This window comes from Canis aureus, chromosome 7 (genome assembly GCF_053574225.1).
Source record: "Canis aureus isolate CA01 chromosome 7, VMU_Caureus_v.1.0, whole genome shotgun sequence".
NCBI lineage: Eukaryota > Metazoa > Chordata > Mammalia > Carnivora > Canidae > Canis > Canis aureus.
Genome location: NC_135617.1, coordinates 30,815,432 through 30,835,537, shown reverse-complemented (window position 1 = coordinate 30,835,537; position 20,106 = coordinate 30,815,432). Strand labels below are relative to the sequence as shown.

Here is a 20,106-nt window from a genome sequence, read left to right as displayed (position 1 = left end):
CTAAGACAAGACTATTCTGATTGTGATGAAGAGTGAGAGTTCGGAACTATCGCTCTCCAGTCGCAGTTCTCAGTGTGGCTACCAGAGGAGGAATAGCAGCAGCTGTGGCAGCACCTGGAGCTTGTCCAAAATGCAAATTCTCAGGCCTTTCCCCAGATCTGCTTAATCAGAATGATGGGGGTGGAGAACAGCAGGGTTGTGTCTTAATGAGCCCTCTAGGTGATTCTGATGCACAATAATTTTTGAGAACCATTGATGGAATCAATCGTGATCAAATTTAATGGATAAAACAATCACCTGAAATAGTTGCTCAACATGTGGATTTTGTCATTATTCTCACAACTTTCCACTAAAAAACAGTTAATTTTATTGTTGTAAACCACAATTAATATAATTAATATATCTGAAAAATGACTCCAAAATGTCCATTTGAGTTCAAGTCCTAAAGATTCTGAATCAATGGGTCAGAGTGGGGGCTTAGCAAACTACATTTTTAAAAAAATTTATTTTATTCATGAGAGAGAGAGAGAGAGAGAGAGAGAGGCAGAGACATAGGCAGACGGAGAAGTAGGCTGCTAGTAGGGAGCCTGATGCAGTTCTTGATCCCAGATCCCAGGATCACACCCTGAGCTAAAGGCAGAAACTCAACTGCTGAGTCACCCGAGCATCCCAGCAAACCACATTCTTAAAGCATCCAGAAGATCCTGTTCCAGAGGAGCAACCTTTAATTTGAGTAGTACGATCCATAGTCTTCTATCACTGTAGAACACAGAATATGTGTACATGTATATGTCAGTACTTTTAACCAATAATTCATCTGCTCTTTCCCCATAGCTTTACAGAAATGCCTTTATGAAAATATACTTTCAGGCTACTTTTCACATAATATTTTAAGGGTTAAAATAAGAAATGGCTTCATGGCAAAATCTTCTGCATGTTCTCCATACATGTTTTCATTGCTCAGTAGTTCTCTTTATAAAACCAGTATAATTATTATACTTTATACACATAAATATATATTTATAGATATATAGTTATATATATAAACTATATTTTATAAGGATAAAATTCATTTCCAAGTAAATTATCTTCTATACTGACTACTGAAACAAATTTTCTGACTCAAACAATTAAAATAGTATTTATATTTCATTTTTGCGAGAACTGCCATATAATTTATAGACACATTTAGTATTGATTGCAGTAACTATATTGACTTAAGTGTTTAATATTTTTCCCTCATAGTATTTTTTTGTATTGTCAATTTTCTTGAGTGTCTCCTTTATTATGTTGCCTTAAGCTCTTAGTAAATATAACAAAATGAGAAATACTGTAATAAATATTAAACTTCAAGGTAATTCAAACCCCACTTAGTACATTCAATTATCCTGAGATAATGAATGTAATCTACTGGTTTAAGAAATTCTAAGAAGAGGAATATCAAGTACTGGCAGTTTTTAAAAAGACAACTAGAAATATGTTAGTTTAGTTAAAACCCAGCACATTCTGTCAATTGTCTGCATACATTTGACAATATAGACAAGACTATTCTGAGAGCTCAGTTGCTGGGTTTTGGTGAGAAAAAAATATGTATTCTCTAGATTATGTAAGTCTATATGGAAAACTGTATGTCCTGTTGACAAGAATGCTGCTAAGTCCCAACTTTTGGCTCTGATAAACTCTTGCAGTGTAGCTCACACTCACGGATTTTGCAAGTCTCTGGTTGTTTGTCTTGAGTGGAATTGTTCTCAACACATCCTTTTGGCCTGTCAAATTTTAAATCTCCATTTAGAACCTGCAGCATAAATATCAGAATACCCAGTTTGTTTTCAATAGGTCTCTTAGTAAGTGAATTTAGGCTCATAGCTATGGTGTGCCTAAAAAAATAAAAATTTAAAAAATTTAAAAAAGAAAAAACTAAAGAAAAGGCAAAAAAAGTGAACTTGAGAATATATCAAACTATAGTCTTATAGAAGGATTTCATTTTGTTTTTAAAGGCAGTCAAGTTTATGAATACTTCCTTAGAAATTCTCTAAGAGATAGTAAATCAACATATTTTACATATTTTCCACACTTCACTAAGCTTTTATTAAACAAAAGATTCCAATAGTGCATGTAAAAATTCATATTTCTTTATCCATAGAATTCCATGGAATAGCCTCTTCATGTGTTATGGTGAAAAAAAATACCACTGAAAAGACAGATGTTTATGATTATCTTCTAGAGAACATGTGCCTCTGAGTATGCCACGTGCAAGGGAGAGTCTCAGCATACAAAGTGGCCTGATTTCTATGTCTGTGCAAGGAATTTTATTTCAAAATATTAGAAATATTTTTAAATTTAAAAACCTTACAAATTTTGTTTTTTAAAAAAGAATTAATACCGTGTCTTATCAGGCAAGGAGTTTTTGCAATGATAACCACTGAAAAGTTACTGAATTTTCAGCTGAACTATCCCATTTTTAAGTAGTTGCGTACATGTTTTACATTTTTAAACCTTCAAGTGTAACACATAAATTCAAGCATGGGACCATTGTAAACATACAGCTTAATGAGTCAGTTATATTGACATATTTTTAAATAAAAAGCATGATGTGAATAAATCATTAGATTGCTAAAGGGCCTGAGGGTTCAGCAACAATCTATGAATAAATTTCAATCACTTTAGGAAGAACAATCTAGAAGGTACCTAGGTTTGGCACTGACAAAGAGAAGTCTCTGGTCTGTGGGCTTGTAATAAAGAGTGTGACTCCATTTTTGATGTTTGGTTGCTAACAGCTTTCAAGTGCCACCACTCTCCCTGCTCTTATTGCCCCACATCTGAGCAAGCTAAGAAAGTCCAGGTGCTCCCTCCTTTGCAAAAGTGGAAAGTTCAGACTTTTCAATATTGGTCCACATGGAAATTCTTATTCTAACCTCACTCCCTAATTACCATAAATACTCGAAACAAGTTTCTCTTTCTGCCCTCTTAGCTGTTTTCAAACCTATTTAAGAGATAAGCCTATCTGATAGAGACATTCTCCCCAGAAATCCCCCTTTTGTGAGTAATAAGCCTTTAAGTACCCTCTTGGCTCATGTGTGGCTTCATCAGTCTGAAAAGCTGAACCAAGTTTCGGAATGAGGGTCCATTCCTCCTCAGTGGGGTGATTATAATAATGTTGAGTAACACATTGTCTTTGATTTGAAAACTAAATTTTATAGCTTAAATGAATTTTCTCTTTTTATCTAAGAGAAAACTGATACTCAGGTAGCCTGGCCAATAGTACACATTTGATTTACAGAATGGCTTGGATGAGATCTAGGTTCTACCATAGTGATGTTTTTCTAACTCACATCCTTTACTTGAACAGAACACTTAAAAGTGAGTGCACAAATGTTAATGATATAGAAGGAGTATTAACATTTTATAAAAGTAATTTAGGGCAGCCCGGGTGGCTCAGCGGTTTAGCACTGCCTTCAGCCCAAGGCCTGATCCTGGAGACCTGGGATCGAGTCCCACGTCAGGCTCCCTGCATGGAGCCTGCTTCTCCCTCTGCCTGTGTCTCTGCCTCTTTCTCTCCTTCTCTCTGTCTGTCTCTCATGAATAAATAAATAAAATCTTTTTTAAAAAAGTAATTTAGTTTACATGCACATTTTAATATCACTGTCCTCACCCCTAAGTGGCTTATACTCCTTTTGTGAATCTCAAACTTCCATCACGCTATCCATCAGTTTATTAAAATTTGTTGGCTATTTTCTTAGGTAATTCATCCTCCACACTTTAAATTGTTACATTTATAGTTATTAGACTAATAGTTCTTTGAGAGCAGCAATTCTGTCTTCTTTGAATATTGTTATCTCCAGTGCCAAGAAAAATAAAATGGATTATCATAAATATTCAATAAAGATTTCTGAATGTATGGATGAATGCATCAATAAAAACATCTCTGAAAAAGTATAATACAGCCTTCACAATTTTGAAGACTCTCACATTTTGGCATAGCAACTTAATAAAAATCATTCAACTCAAATTATTTGCTGCTTTTACCAATTACATTAATTATTTAATAAGCACTTATCTTTCCTAGCATTGGGCTAATTTCTTTGATTGTATTATTTAACTTACTTTCCTCAAGAATCAATAGAGCATTTTTTATTTTATTTTTATGTTTTAAAAATTTATTTATTTATTCTTGAGAGACACACAGAGAGAGAGGCAGAGACACAGGCAGAGGGAGAAACAGGCTTCCTATGGGGAGGCTGATGAGGGACTCAGTCCCAGGACCCCAGGATCATGACCTGAGCCAAAGGCAGACACTCAACCACTGAGCCACCCCGGTCCCCTAGAGTAGATTTTATTTCCATTTTAAGCTAAAAAGTTGTCTTATACAGGATAATTAACATGCCAAATATTTCTCTCATTTCTTTTTTTGCATAGCTTGGTAAACAAGACTCAGAGATTTGGACTCTGCCCCTTCCTCAATGGTGGAAGAGAAGTAACAGTGAAGTTGGAGCATTTCTGGTAATCCCAGGTTTTAGTTGAGACTCGGGGAGATCTAGAACATACCAGCTGACCCAGAGTCTAGGTCCTATCAAAACTGTCTTGAAGAAATAATGCATTTTCACCCATAGTCCTTTCCTGAATGATTAATTCTATATGCTTCATTCATATGTTACTTACATATAGTTATTAGGTGCCTACTCTGTTCCAGATACCATGATATTCAATGGCAACCAGTCATGATCCTTCTGTGTGTGGGACTTTACTTAGTGGGGAGGAGGGGAAATAGATAAGAATCAGATTAAAAAGAGTAAATATTTTATTCTAAATGAAAAATAACTTACGTTATATGAACAAAGTCTATACTATGGACCCCCCCCCCCTCAAGGAGTTGTCATGAAGAATGAATGTAGTATAGGACGCCTGATAAGAAAAGTTGATCACACTAAACTCTTTCCCAGAACATCTTGCTTCAGAGGATTGTACTGAGCTGATTCTTCAAAGGGAAGCTATATTGTGAAGAAAAGTAATACTTCAAACCCAGCCCTAAGGTGGTCATGGGAAGTATCCATGCACCATGCATCTGAAAGTACAGATTAGCTCAGCTGATTGCTAGTTGTAGTACTGTGTTCTATATCACAGAAACTCCTTCATTTCTAAGCAAAATCCTAGTTAGATCATTTTAGTTGGATTATTAGTGTTTTACATTATTAGAAAGTTTACTAAATTGTGGATACAAGTAGAGTTTTCCAATATCAGCTTTTATCTTAAATGAAGCTAATATCATGGCTACTCATCTGTGTGTGTTAGTTTTGAATTGGCTTTGAAGTAGGGAATGGAAGAATGGTGATGTTTATCGGGTTTCTTTAGATTTCCAGTCATCACATTCACCATCAAAGTTTGAAACTCAGCTGGTCTGCTTTTCATCCTAGGCATTTCTTTTTTTATTCTTCCTCTCATTCTTTTAAACCTGTGTTGTTCTTCTCTCATAACAACATAGCCCGCAGGCAAAAGTTTTTTTTCAATGATCTTAAGTTTTTGAATCATACAATCTGAGACAAATTATGGTAGGGAACCTAGCTATTTCATTTACTATTTTGTTCCTAGGAATTAGAACTTTACCTAGACAGTTACTAAGCAACAAAAATATTTCTTCACAGTTAAATTCTCTTCTCTTGAGCCACACACTTTTTAAAAAGGTCTCATAGTTATCTTTTATCAATTCATTTTTATAATTACTTGTTTGATTTCTTAGATTTTCACATGAACAGGATTATGTCATAGGTAGGTGTGAATTCAACTCAAATCCTAGGAAGTGGGATGGCAGAGGTCTGTTTGTATGCATTCCTATTTACTTTCTGCTCAAATTGTGTTCATCACAAGGATGTTCATCTATTTTTCTTCATGATATTTAAAAATCTCATATAATCACTATATCTAAGAATTATTTACTTATCTAAATATGTGAAGCATTCTTACTCTCACAATGATATCCTATTTGGGCCATTTGCAAGACACTGAGATGTCTAACACAGTGCTGCTTATGCTGTAGTCATTTGGCTTTTTGTATGTATATCATTGAGTAAGATTAACAATATACTTTTTTTTTTTAAAAGAGAGAGAGCACAAGTTGGGGAGGGGGAGGGACAAAAGATGAGGGGGAGAGAAAATCTCAAGCAATTTTCATAAAATTGGCATACATTTTGTTAAATAAAGATTTTGCTTTACTATTTTTAACAATGTGAAATATGGATCTTTTGTATATCAGATGTATATTATCTTCAAGAAATTTCAACTTCTGTGCTTATGAATCACTAACTTAACCAACCAGTATTTATTAAGTTCTTCTTGTATGCCAGAAATTATGCAGACTCTTCAGATGTTTATACAATGCAGAGCTTCCTGTCTCCAAGTACATGTGTACATGTTGTCTAGCAGAGAAGACCAACATATAAACACATATTTATACAATGGAGGTATGCAGTGAGGGAAGAGAAGTATCTGGTATCTATTTACAGACATATATTGTAGGAAGTTTTATTAAATATAAGTTCATTAGATCAGAACCATTTTCTCTTTTAACAGATTAGGAGACTAAGTGTCAGAGAGGTCATCCCACTTGTCCAAGGTCACAGTAATTTGAGAACACATATACAGGTTGGTTCAACTCTTACCAGTGTATTTTCATTTTTATTTAGCTTCTTAGAAGGAATATCTATAAGAAAAACAAGATAACAATTAATTCTTTTCCTCCCATTTTATATCCTCATTAGTGATTTTTTAAAAAGCTATGTCTTTCTATGGAGATGGAGTTACTTTGCCAGTGAAAATATATGTCTTTCAAAATAGATCTAAAACCCTGTGGGTTTTCACTATCAGAGAATTTTCCATTCTAATTTACCTCCAGTTGTTATAGTATTTAGTAAGCACTTACTTGTAAAATTGATGAGTTATCCTCTGTTTCTTGATTTTATATACATCATTCCTCTTGCTTCACTTGTTAGTAACCTACTTTAGAACAGTGATTGGATATTTCTCTGGTTTAGTCTGTCCACTTGATGTATGAGTCAAATGTTAATATGTTAATATATTATGGACATTACTTGAAAGAAATAATATTTTGAAGATTTAAAATATATTTCCCTATATATTCTATCATACTCCCAACTATTGGGAAGAGAATAGTAGCTAGTTTATTCTTCCTTTCCACACCCATGCCTATCATTAATATTTCTAGTCATGCCTATCATTAATATTTCTAGTGTTTATATAAAAGTAAGAAAACTAAATTAGGAAATTAGCAGTATTGCTCCTATGGAAGAATGCTAAACTTGCCATCAAGAATGACATTACAGGAGTGCCTGGGTGGCTCAGTGGTTGAGCCTCTGCCTTTGGCTCAGGATGTGGTCCCGTGGTCCTGGGATTGAGTCCCACATCAGGCTCCCTGCATGGAGCCTGCTTATCCCTCTGACTATGTCTCTAAGTCTCTTTCTCTGTGTCTCTCATGAATAAATAAATAAAACCTTAAAAAATGACATTACAAGTTTCATAAAAGGATAACTCTAATCTTTAATATAATTTTTCAACTGCAAATTTGGCACTTGTCAGTGTTAGAGCAGATTGATATGACTATCATTTTAGGATGATGCATCAGACATAATTATTTCTTATTATAACATAACAAACCATCCAAAGAATTGTTTATTTATGATGATGGTGAGTTAATTTGTTTCCCTTTGAATTTATAGGGCATGAAATATTTCCAAATGTTTGTGTGTATTTCCAACACAGTGCCAGAAACATCAACTGGTGTGCCTTGACAAAATTTGCACTAGAAAACAATATGCAAATACACTAAGTAGTTGAAGATTGGGTTATCCTTGAACCACAATAACAATTATCCTCAAGGAAATCCTAAGCAGTCATTTTCCAGCATGTTATGCCATGGGAAGGTAGGAGATAGGATTAAATTGGCCTGGCCAAGGCAAGTCAAATGTTTGATATCCTTGTTTAAGTGTCGTTTTGTAGCTTCCCTCTCCCATCATCCCTCTATTGAAATGCAAGGCTCTAAAAGAGAGAAAGAGAGAGAGAAAGAGAGAGAGAAATTTAAGACTCCAAAGACTAAGAAAGCATCTTGGGCATGGTGTTCCACTATTGCTAAACTTTAGGATAATAAACACTGCTTTCATCCTTTAGGCATGTATAATCTCTAATGTATTCATGATGTCTGTTTGTGTTAGTTGATTACTGACCTCTTTTGTCTCACATAACCATCACTACAGAATTCATATAGAAAGCTGCTAATAATTAGAAATGCTTTACATATGGCTAATTTTTGCTCCTTCTTATGCATTTTGATATTTAAATCCAGTCCTATTTTTTTGTTGTTGCTGTTTTCTCTTTCTTGTTAGACTCCACATTTCCCTCCAGAATATTATAAAAGCTTAGTGACATCAACTTCACGCTTAAATCATAATATGGTCATGAAATTGATCCATAATACCTCAGTGTAGAAATGAACTAAGAATAATTTCAGATTTGTTCAAATTTGTTATGGTGTCTGATAAAGACAACACATAAAATTTTAAGTAGTTTATTTTAATCAAGTAAAATAAAATGAGAATAGTTGAATATACTCTTATAAAAATATTCTGTCCAAGTCAAATTTTCATGTTTCAAAAGTGACTGAATAACTACTTCTGATATTTTTTGTAACTCTAAAGTTTTTCCCTAAAGTACATGAAATATTACTAAAAAAAATAAGAACATTTTATATAGAAGAAAACCATAAATCACTATTACATAAATGTAAAGTTGGAGAAACCACTTTTGGGTATCATAGAGGACCTCTAAATATGGAAGGACTCCTCTGGATATGTTTGTTAGAAAGTGCCAGAGCTTTCATATAGCAGGTCTGGTAGGAGCATCCAGTGGAATGCTACTCAGAAGAAATCCAGGAAACACCCCAAATAGTGCCTGCCGTAATCATACCCGCACCTAGATCTCATTTCTTCATAAACTTTTAGGATGATTCATTATTAAGTTCCTAAAATATGATGAAAACAGCAAAACCAGTCAGTGGTAAATTTATTAAGGGAAAGTTGCCTGTATTCTTCCAGTTGATTTTGGATATCCAAATGAATTTGCATGCTATTTTCCACTATATGGCTTTTAAAGACCAATCCCTCTGGAGATCATTCCATTAATGTCTTTTTCAGTGATAGTCATCTGATATCAGAAACATTGTGGTAAGTGGTCTAAATCTGGTATCAAAATGTCTTGATTTTGGTCTTAGTTTTCTTAAAATAGAATGTATCGAGTCTATCCATATCACCTCAGAGTTTAAACTAAGACCTTGGAGATTTCAATAGCAGGCAAGAAGTATTCACACCTTCAGAACAGAGGTGATTGATTGTTCATGCATCACTTGCTAAGACTAAAGAGTAGTTCTGCTATCCTTAGTCCATTACCCAGCTTCTAAACAAACAAGTCTAGAAATTGATGGAGATGAAAGTGAAAGAATCTTTCTTTGTTGGATTTTCAGTCAAAAAAAGAATGCTAAATGTATCTAGTTGCCTCCTCACTGGAGACTGTATAGCAGGACTCTTCCCACAACTTCAAGTCATCTAATGGGGATCTATAGGTTCAAGTTAATTAGAGACCTGTACATATAGTGTCTCCTGGAATTTGAACCTGACAATGATTGATGCTTGTGCAAGATTCTATGGGATAGAATGGATGGAACTGCCATTGATAGAAATTATTGAGAGTGTTTCATTGGACACGCCTGCATTTTAGAATTTGGTAGGACAAAACTGTCAAGTTTTCCTTGGAATAACAGGTACCACAGAAGGCAGCGAACTCTGCAAATGGAATTCCTGCTAGAGTATCTCTCAGGGTTAATTTCACCTTTGACTAAGAGAAAACTCAAGACTATAGTAGCTTAAACAATGTAGTTTATATCTCTCTTTATTTGGCAAATAAGTAGCCCAGGGCAGGATCAGCCTTCTATAGGGTCATACAAAATTGCAAGATAGCTTGATGATCATTTTGGAAGGAATATACTGTCAATTATAAATGAAGGAATCAGCCTGAATCTGATGTCTCATACATGAAGCCCAAGCTTAATTATGGGATGACTAAAACTATATTATGCCTCATGTACAAATTAGATTTAATTTCACATAATACAATTTGCAGCTTTGTATTTGACAATGACCTGTCCTCCCTCTGTAGGCCACCGCATCTCATTTCCATGCTTCTGTATTCTGAACAGCTGGAGGCAGCACAACTTTTATTTTGTTGTAGGGAAAAACAGACTGTGGGGAAAATACTGTGGTCAGGAATAGACTATTAACTTACTAGACCACATGCTTCTTCCACAGAGTTGAACCTCAGATTAAGGCATCTGGCCTTATTTTTTTATCCCTCATAAGAATGTAAGATTCTGTCCTAAATTAAAGTTTTCAGGTTGCCAAACACAAAGCCTTTGGAAACTGATCTCAAAGGAACTGTTTTGTTCTAAGATAAGGCCTGGCTGCATTGTTGTTTGATAAATGGAATCCATCCACTCCGCAGTTAAGACTCTGGCTGAAGTGACTTTCCTCTCCCCACTTAAGGTTTATTACCAAAAGTTCTAACCTGGATCTGGTTGACATAGAATCTGAATGTGGTAACATGATATATCTTAATTTCTTTTTTGAGACAGACCTTTTTTTATTAATTTGGGAATAAAAATAAGAGCAATGAAATCACAAGCTATCCACTATTTCATCAATTAATTTATTTATAGGATTTATACTCAGATTACTTCCAAAAGACTTCGAGGTAGTTCATTATTCAGAACCCTATTCTTCTTCTGCCAAGGATGGTTTCTAGCTGGGTCTCAAGGACAGTTTCACATCTCAGAAAGAGTTCATTGTGGATACATTGAAGGTATTAACCTAGTGATGTGACCTCTCTATATACCAAAATAAAAACATCACCCCATTTTCATGACAACATATGGGCTCTCCCACCACAAGAACATGTCAAGTAAAGTGATTATAATCCATCAGCAAAGAGCTCTCTGATAGTGAAGAACGTGCAGATTCTTTATGCATAAATGGTCCATGGAAAGGATAGTAAATAAATCCCAGTGTGGCATTTTTATAGTGAATAGCTGTTTTTATATCTCTTTAGTTGCTTAGGGATGAGATATCTGTCTTCTTCATTTTGATATCTTGCCTGATGTGTAAACACATCTAGTCATCTGTCTTATATTTTTTCATAACCAGAGAAACTATATATACTTCCTCTTCCCTGATCCAAATTTCTGTCTCTCATAAATCATTACACACATCCAATGAAATACTTATTCCATGATAAACATGCATCTTATCCTCATCATCTGCACCAAACACTCCATCTTTGCCTTACCCAAAAGCTGGCTCCCTTAGTAACTCCACTGCTCTTTGACATCCTGTTTTTCTATTGCATCCAATTTACCTGAGTATTCAATCTGAAGACCATTAGTGCCATTTATAGACTACCATGCCTTTGTCTTTCTTCAACAATCCCTATGCCTTCATCTACAATGCACTGTACCGTTCCTTTTTGCTATCAGTTTCTGACTTCCCAGTCACTAACTCTTGTTTTTTAGAAACTGTGCCACACCATTCTCAGCCTAAAGCTATGCCACCTGAGTCACCCTAATACCCTGAGTGCTAGCCTTCCTCTGGCCCTTCAGTCCTAGACCTTCTTATTCTCAGTAACTTTCATTCCAATGCCATCTTAGCCACCCACTCCTGTTGGTCCAGAAATGTTCAATATATAAGTTAATTAATTCCAAAACACCACTGAAATAACTCTGATCATTATTATTTAATTATTTCCATTCTAGAGGTGTCTGGGGTGTCTCAGTGGTTGAGCACCTGCCTTTGGCTCACGTCGTGATCCCGGGGTCCTGGGATTGAGTCCTGCACTGGGCTCCCTGCACGGAGCCTGCTTCTCCCTCTGCCTATGTCTCTGCCTTTCTGTGTCTCTCATGAATAAATAAATAAGTAAATCTTAAAAAATTATTTTCATTCCATATTTTGAGTAGACTTCCAAATCATGTATGGTAACCTCTCCACATTCCCCCTGACTGCATTCCCTTTTTAATTTCTTAAACCAGCTTATATCTCTCCCACTAGTATCTCTCATTTTGCAATTCTGAGTCATCCTTTAATTCTTACTTTACATCACCTCCCATATCCATATACACAGCAGGTCTTCTGGCTCAGCAACAAACGGTATCTTGAATCTATTTAGTACTTTTCATTTCTACTGTTACATGTTACCATCTTCTTCCTGAATTACTATACTTACCTTCTCATAGAACTTTTTTCTTATATTCTTGTCTCCCCTTCCCATTCAGCAGTCTATTCCATATCTAGCAATCTGAATTCTTTTTAACTTAATTTTAAAATTAAATATTTTATTTTGAGATAATCATAGATTCACATGCAGTTGTAATAAATACTACAGAAAGATCCTGTGTATGCTTTACCCAGTTTTCTCCATTAATGACATGTCATAAATCTGTAGCATAATATCACAATAAGGACATTGACATTGATATGATGAAGACACAGAACATCTCAATCACCACTGGGATGCCTCTTGTCTTGCTTTATATACTTTCCCCTGCAACCACAAATCCGGTATCCATTTCAGTAATTTTGTCATTGAAAGAATGATAAGTAAATGGAAAAATACCTTTGGGTTTGGCTTCTTCACCCACCATAATTCTTTGGAGATTCATCCAGGATGTGCATATATCAATAATTCATTCTTTTAAAAAATTTTTTTTTATTGCTGACTAGTATTCAATGGTATGGATGAACTACATTTTGTTTAATCACTCACTGTTTGAAAAACATGTGTTGATATGTTTTGGATATTACAAATAAAGCTGCTATAAACATTTGTGTACAGATTTTTATGTGAACACAACTCTTCATTTCTCTGGGATAAATACCCAGCAGTGCAATTTCTGGCTAAACTAAACATGCATGACCTTAAGCCCATTAGCAATGTATGAATGATCCATTTTCTTTGCACCCTTGTCAGCATATAGTGTTTTCACTATTTATATTTTATCTATTCTGTTAGGCATCTAGTGATAGATATTTCATTGCGGTTTAACATATATTTTGCCAAAGACTAATGATATTAAATATAATTTAATGTGTTTATTTGCCATCTGTGTATCTTCTTTGGTGAAATGTCTGGTCATGTATTTTCTACTTCATTGTTTGTTTGTTTTGCTTACTAATGAGTCTTGAGAGTTCTGCTTTTGTCCTAAATACTTGTCTTGATATTTTTTCCTATAGTGAATCTTCTAAATCATGTACATGGTAGAACTCTCCATTTACTTAGATCTTTCATTTTTTTCATCAACATTATATTGCTTTTAGCATACAAGTATATGTTTTCTTACATTCATACTTAAGTATTGCTTTCTACCTTTGAGCAATTGTAAATAGTGTTGCAGTTTTGATTTTAGTATCTCTGTGCTCTATTAATAGTCTATAGAAATACAACTTTTATATTTATCATATATTCTGTGACTTTAATGTATTCATGTATTAATTCTAGGAATTTTTCTTAATAAATTCTTTAGGGTTACCTACATAGATGATCATGGAATCTGCATATAGAGACAGTTTTATTTCTTCCTTTAAAATATGTATGCCTTAAATTTCCTCTTATTCTGTTATTGCACTAACTAGAACATTATAGCTATGTTGTATGAGGGTGATGAGAACAGATATTTCTGGTCTTGTTCCTACCTCAGGAAATATGTAGTCTTTCACTATTAAATATAATGTATATTGTAGTTTTTTTGTAGTGCTCTATATCTAGTTGAGGAAATCTTTCTGTTCCTATTTTTCCAAATTTTTTTATGTAAACAAGTGTGGAAGGGTCCTAGTTTCAGTTCTGACATGTAAAGAGCTTGGAAATTATTACTCTCATGTTACAACAAGAAAAAAGTGCTGAACAAGTGGAGAGTCAATTCCTTTTTTTTGAACCCTGTAGAGAATTGAGTTTTTGGAGCAAACCAGGACTCCAAATCTTAAGATGAATATAGAAAATCATAGCTGAGATCAGCTTATCAGGAACAGAAGCTTCTGGGGACAGAAGTTATTAGATAAACTTACATGATTATTTTGTCGAATTGCTGGAAGCAGAATGGACACTAGTGTGAGAATAGGAAACTCTTGGGGCTTCAGTCTTAAAGAGTCCCAAGACTTTCATGAGTTGTGCATCTGAAAACCTTGCCAAGTTTTCATAGTGAAGAAACAAGAAATATCCTTGTGTTTTTGTAGGAGGGAGGAGAAAACTGACCTTTTGAAATATGTCCAAAGAATTCATCATAAGAAAAGCCAATATTTTAAGAGAAATACCTTTACAATAGCCTTTATTTATTATAAGGGGAAGGAAATTAGTCACTTCTAGCTCCCTCTAGACTTTCTCACCTAAAAGGGTAATAGAAGCTAAGAAACAATTGTGACACTCATAGTCCAGGGACAAGGCCATCTAAAGACTGAGAATTAATTGTAGAAATACAGAATGCTTTCCCCTCACCCCCACAGCTTCCTACCACATCACTAGGGCTTACATGAGATAATACTGTATCACAGTTGAAAGATTTGCAGGGAGCGGTCTTTACTTAAGGAGGAATTAATAAGAAAACCCAAAGACAACAAAGGAGACAAAATCAAGAATATTAGAGGCATTTGAACCTCTGGCAACTACAGCTATAGGAAACATTACACATAACTAAATTCCTAGTCTGATTCACATAAAACCTCACACTAACGTCTATTTAACTCTAGTCTTTTATTCAATATATACTATATGGTTCTGTGTGTGCACATGGCTTTTAATAAAAAATTATGATCCATAATAAAAGATCAGAAAAACACAGGCTGAACTGACAAAATAAGTATTACAAAAAGATTCAAATATGGCAGAGATGTTGGAATTATCAAACTAGAAATGTAAAATTGCTATTATTCATATGTTAAGGGATCCATGGAAAAGTAAATCTCTAAGAAAGAATTCAAGGAAATACTAAGAATTAAGACCACTGCAACAAAAATTTTAAAATGCCTTTGACGAGTTCATCAATAGACTGGACACTGTTGAAGAAAGAATCAATGAGCTTGGAGATATGTTAATATAAGCTTCCAAAACTGAAATGCAAAGAGAAAAAAAAAAGAAAGCATACACAAAAAACAGAATACCTTGATCACCAAATCAGCCATACAGGAAATATTAAAAGGGAAACTTTAAGTGAAGAGAGAGCCCAAAAGTAACATAGACCAGAAAGGAACAGAGGCAATATATATAAAAAAGTGACTTTATAGGTAATACAATGGCACTAAATTCATCTTTCAATAGTTACTCTGAATGTAAATGGGCTAAATGTCATAATTGAAAGACACAGTGTATCAGATTGGATAAAAAAGCAAGACCCATTGAAATGTTATCTGCAAGAACCTCGTTTTAGACCAAAAGACACCTCCAGATTGAAAGTGAGGGGATGGAAAAGTATTTATCATGCTAATGGACATCAAAAGAAAGTTAAGGTGGTGATTCTTATATCAGACAAATTAGACTTTAAACCAAAGACCATGATAAAAGATGAGGAAGATTATTATCATTATTATATTAATTATTATTAATTATTATATTATATATTATTATTATATCATAATTAAAGTGTCTATCCAAAAAGAAGATCTAAAAATTGTAAATATTTATGTCTCTAACATGGGAACAGTCAATTGTATAAGCAAATTAATAACAAAACTAAAGAAGCACCTTGATAATAATACAATAAGAGTATGGGACTTTAACACCTCACTCACTGCAATGGACAGATCACCTAAGCATAAGATCAATAAGGAAACAAGGGCTTTGAATGATATGCTGGACCAGATGGACTTCATAGATATATTCAGAACATTACCTCCTAAATCAGCAGATTACATATTCTTCTTAAATGCACATGGAACATTCTCTGGAATAGATCACATACTGGGTCACAAATCAGGTCTCAACTGGTACCAAAAGATTGGGATCATTCCCTGCATATTTTCAGATCACAATGCTTTGAAACTGGAATTCAATCACAAGAGGAAGTTTGTAAAGAACTCAAATACATGGAGGCTAAAAAAATGAATGTGTCAACCAGAAAATTAAAGGATAAATAAAAAATTCATGGAAATAAATGAAAATGAAAGCACAACTATTCGAAACTTTTGAAATGCAGCAAAGGTGGTCCTAAGAAGGAAGTATATAGCAATAAAAGCCTTTCTCAAAAAACAAGAAAGGTTTCAAATACACAACCTAACCTTACACTTAAAGCAACTGGAGAAAGAACAGCAAATAAAGTCTAAACCAAGCAGAAGAAGAAAAATAATAAGGATTAGAGCAGAAATCAATGAAGTAGAAACCAAAATAAAATTGAACAGATCAACGAAACTAAGAGCTGGTTCTTTGAAAGAATTAATAAGATCACTAAACCCCTGGCCAGACTTGTCAAAAAAGGAAAAGTACCCAAATAAATAAATCATTAATGAAGTAGGAGAGATCACAACCAACACTGAAGAAACAAGCAATCACTGTTATTTAAAGATTTTATTTATTTATTTATTTATTTATTTATTTATTTATTTATACATTCATGAGAGACACACAGAGAGGCAGAGAGATAGACAGAGGGAGAAGCAAATTCCTCACAGGGAGCCTGATGCGGGACTCGATCCTTGGATCCTGGGATGACACCCTGAGCTGCAAACAGATGTTCAGCCACTTAGCCACCTGGGCATCCCAAAATACAATTATAAGAACATATTATGAGCAACTATATGCCAACAAATTAGGCAATCTGTAAGGAATGAATGCATTCCTAGAGACATATAAACTACCAAAACTGAAATAGGAGGAAGTAAAAATATAAACAGACCCATAACCACCAAGGAAATTCAAGCAGTACTTAAAATCCTCCCAACAAACAAGAGTCCAGTACCAGATGGTTTCCCAGGGGAATTCTACCAAACATTTAAAGAAGAATTAATATCTATTCTTCTGAAACTGTTTCCACACATTCACTTACTTGAATGGTAAACATTTCATAATCCTTTCCATTATACTGTCTTTTTGTAAGTTATTCTCTGTTTAAGAGCAGTTTTATTGAGATGTAATTTATTCACTATAAAATATATCCTTTTACAGTGTGCAAACAGAACATCATGAACTGTGGGATAATTTCAAAACATGTAACATATGCATTATCACAATAACAGAGGAAGAAGAAAGATATAAGGGAGAAAAATGAATATTTGAAGTAATAATAGCCAAGAATTTCCCAAAATTTGGCTTATCAACCATTAGAAAGAGGGATGTTGTTTTTAACTATAATCGTGGATTTGTCAATTTATTATTTCAATTATGTCATTTTCTGTATCACATATTTTGCAGCTCCTGATTCTATCATCTTGCTGACATAATTCCCCTCTCACAGTGTTTAGGATGCCATTTCTTTGTGGATTGTGCTTTTTAGCAAAATATGTCTTCATCTCTGATAATTTTCTTTATTCTAAAATCTATATTATGTGATGTTAATGTAGGCATTCCTACTTCCCTTCAATTAATATTTGCATTATATATCTTTTTATATTCTTTCAATTTACCTATATCATTATATTTGAAAAAAGCATCATATAGACAACATATATTTGGGTAATATTTTTAAATCACTGTTTCAATCTCCCTTTTAATTAGTATATTTAGACTTATTCCATAGAATTTACAAAGCAATGAATGATCAATAAATGCATTTTAGATTAAATTTGCATCTTTATTTGAAGTTTACTACATACAGGTTTTGGCTATGTGTTGTTTAACCAGCAAGTACTGACTAAATATATCTCAAAATATTATTTCACCTTTCTGGTGGGGGTTTCCTGCTTTCTTCCAATTCACCCCATCTTATGTTTTATATGCTTTTATAGTGATACTAATTAATCACATAAAATATTCCCATGGCTAATCAGGGTATCTATAGGAAGAAGTAGTAAATCCTGAAAAATCTGGAATTTAATTCTACTCCTAAGATTCGAAAATTTATTTTGATCAAATTTGATAAAACTTAGTTAGTGTGGGGACTACTTTTTACCAATGTCCTTTTGTTTCTGTTTTTGACATTTTTAGTTTTATGTCTTTAAAATGACAATGGTATTTCTGCACATTAAAGTTTGTGAAGCAATTTAGTATGACTGATACAATATTTCCTCTAAGATTTCCTAATGATGGATATTTTAACTAGATGAAGATCGAAGATACTAAGCAGGATGCATAATAACAAATAGAGAAATGACATTGAACTTTCCACAAAATAAATAAGTACAAAGTTTATAAAATTTATATATAACATCTAAATAAAATATAAAATTTATATATAACCAAACAAAATATGTATTAGTAGGAAAAATTCAAATGAATTTCTAGGTTTTTGTCAAAGCTCATTTTCATTTTTATTAAAAAAAAATAGGATCAAGTAACCATTTGATAATGTCAAAGGAGAAAATAGGAAAGTATTGTAATCAACCATTCTGACATATGAAAAAGGATAAAAAGCATGTATTTTTTACCATTGGATTGATCTCTCCTTGTCTTAAAAATGATCACTGAACATAATGAGTCATTTATTCTTTTCTTCTCTTAAACTTATAATGATGATTGGCAAACTATTAAACTATTTGCTATGCCTTTTGAATAGTGAATGAATGAATGAGGTATGAAAGAGAACAGTGTAGGTGAGAGCTACCAAGAAGGTTCATTTTGTATGTGAATATCTTATTCACTATACTATTGTAAATTTGGTAGCAATCGTCCAGAGGCCTGAATGATAACAAAGTTAATTCATATGGAACTTAAAATGATAGAAAATAAGTATTGTTTCTTCTAGGTTTTCTCTTCCAGGATTCCCTGGAATCTGGTAAATGTGTATCATGGCATATGTGAGCATTGAATGAATACTATAGAATAAAAACTTTTTAAAAATCTTTTTTTTTTAATTTTTATTTATTTATTTATGATAGTCACACACAGAGAGAGAGAGAGAGAGGCAGAGACACAGGCAGAGGGAGAAGCAGGCTCCATGCACCAGGAGCCCGATGTGGGATTCGATCCCTGGTCTTCAGGATCGCGCCCTGGGCCAAAGGCAGGCGCCAAACCACTGCGCCACCCAGGGATCCCAAAACTTTTTTATTAAAAAAAAAGTCCTTTGTTTAAACTCCTTTTCTTTTCTTGAATCATTTGAAAAAGAATGGTTAAATTGGCTTTAAGGTACTTAATAAACTATAAAACCCTGGTCACACATATGACATACTATAAACCACATGCATTTCCTCATGCAAAAGACTCAGTTTTTTGTATCTTTATTTGCCAAAATCTTCTTTTTTTTTTTAAAGGTTTTATTTATTTATGCATGAGAGACAGAGAGAGAGAGCGAGAGAGAGAGAGAGGCAGAAACACAGGCAGAGGGAGAAGCAGGCTCCCTGCAGGGGACGTGGGACTTGATCCCAGGTCTCCAGGATCAGGCCCTGGGCTGAAGGCGGCCCTAAACTGCTGAGCCACCTGAGCTGCCCTGCCAAAATCTGCTATGATGAAAAAATTACATACTTTTGTGAAAAAAGGAAAACATCTAAGAGACATTCATCTATCCTTTTCCCTAGGATTTAAACAATAACAATACTGAAAACAAAATAGAAATAATTATAGACTAATCTTTAAATGAAATTATTTTAAAGTATACAGAAATATTTGTGCATGCTAAGACATAGTAAGAATAACACTACTTCAGTACTCAGTTTAAGAAATAGAATATTTAAAAACAGAAGAAGTAGCACATTACTAGTACTTGAGAAGTTCCCAGTATGCCTTTTCCAATCACATTCCCTCATCCTTTCAGAGGTAACTACCAATGTGTGTTTTTTACTAATCATTTTCTTTCTTATGTTAGTAGTTTGTACACTCTAAATAATATTCTGTAGTTTTGTCTATATTTTGAGGCATATTCAACATATAACA

General features: G+C 33.9%; 1 long non-coding RNA gene across 1 annotated transcript in view; it reads left to right on the top strand.

Annotated features, from left to right (window-relative positions):
* The window catches only part of LOC144317213 (uncharacterized), a 54,643-nt gene extending 36,226 nt beyond the window's left edge, over positions 1-18,417 (top strand). The window contains exons 2-4 of the long non-coding RNA XR_013383154.1: positions 4,417-4,500; positions 6,565-6,636; positions 18,341-18,417. This is a non-coding gene — a long non-coding RNA (uncharacterized LOC144317213). The remainder of the gene's footprint in view (positions 1-4,416; positions 4,501-6,564; positions 6,637-18,340) is intronic.
* The last annotated feature ends 1,689 nt before the right edge of the window (positions 18,418-20,106 follow it).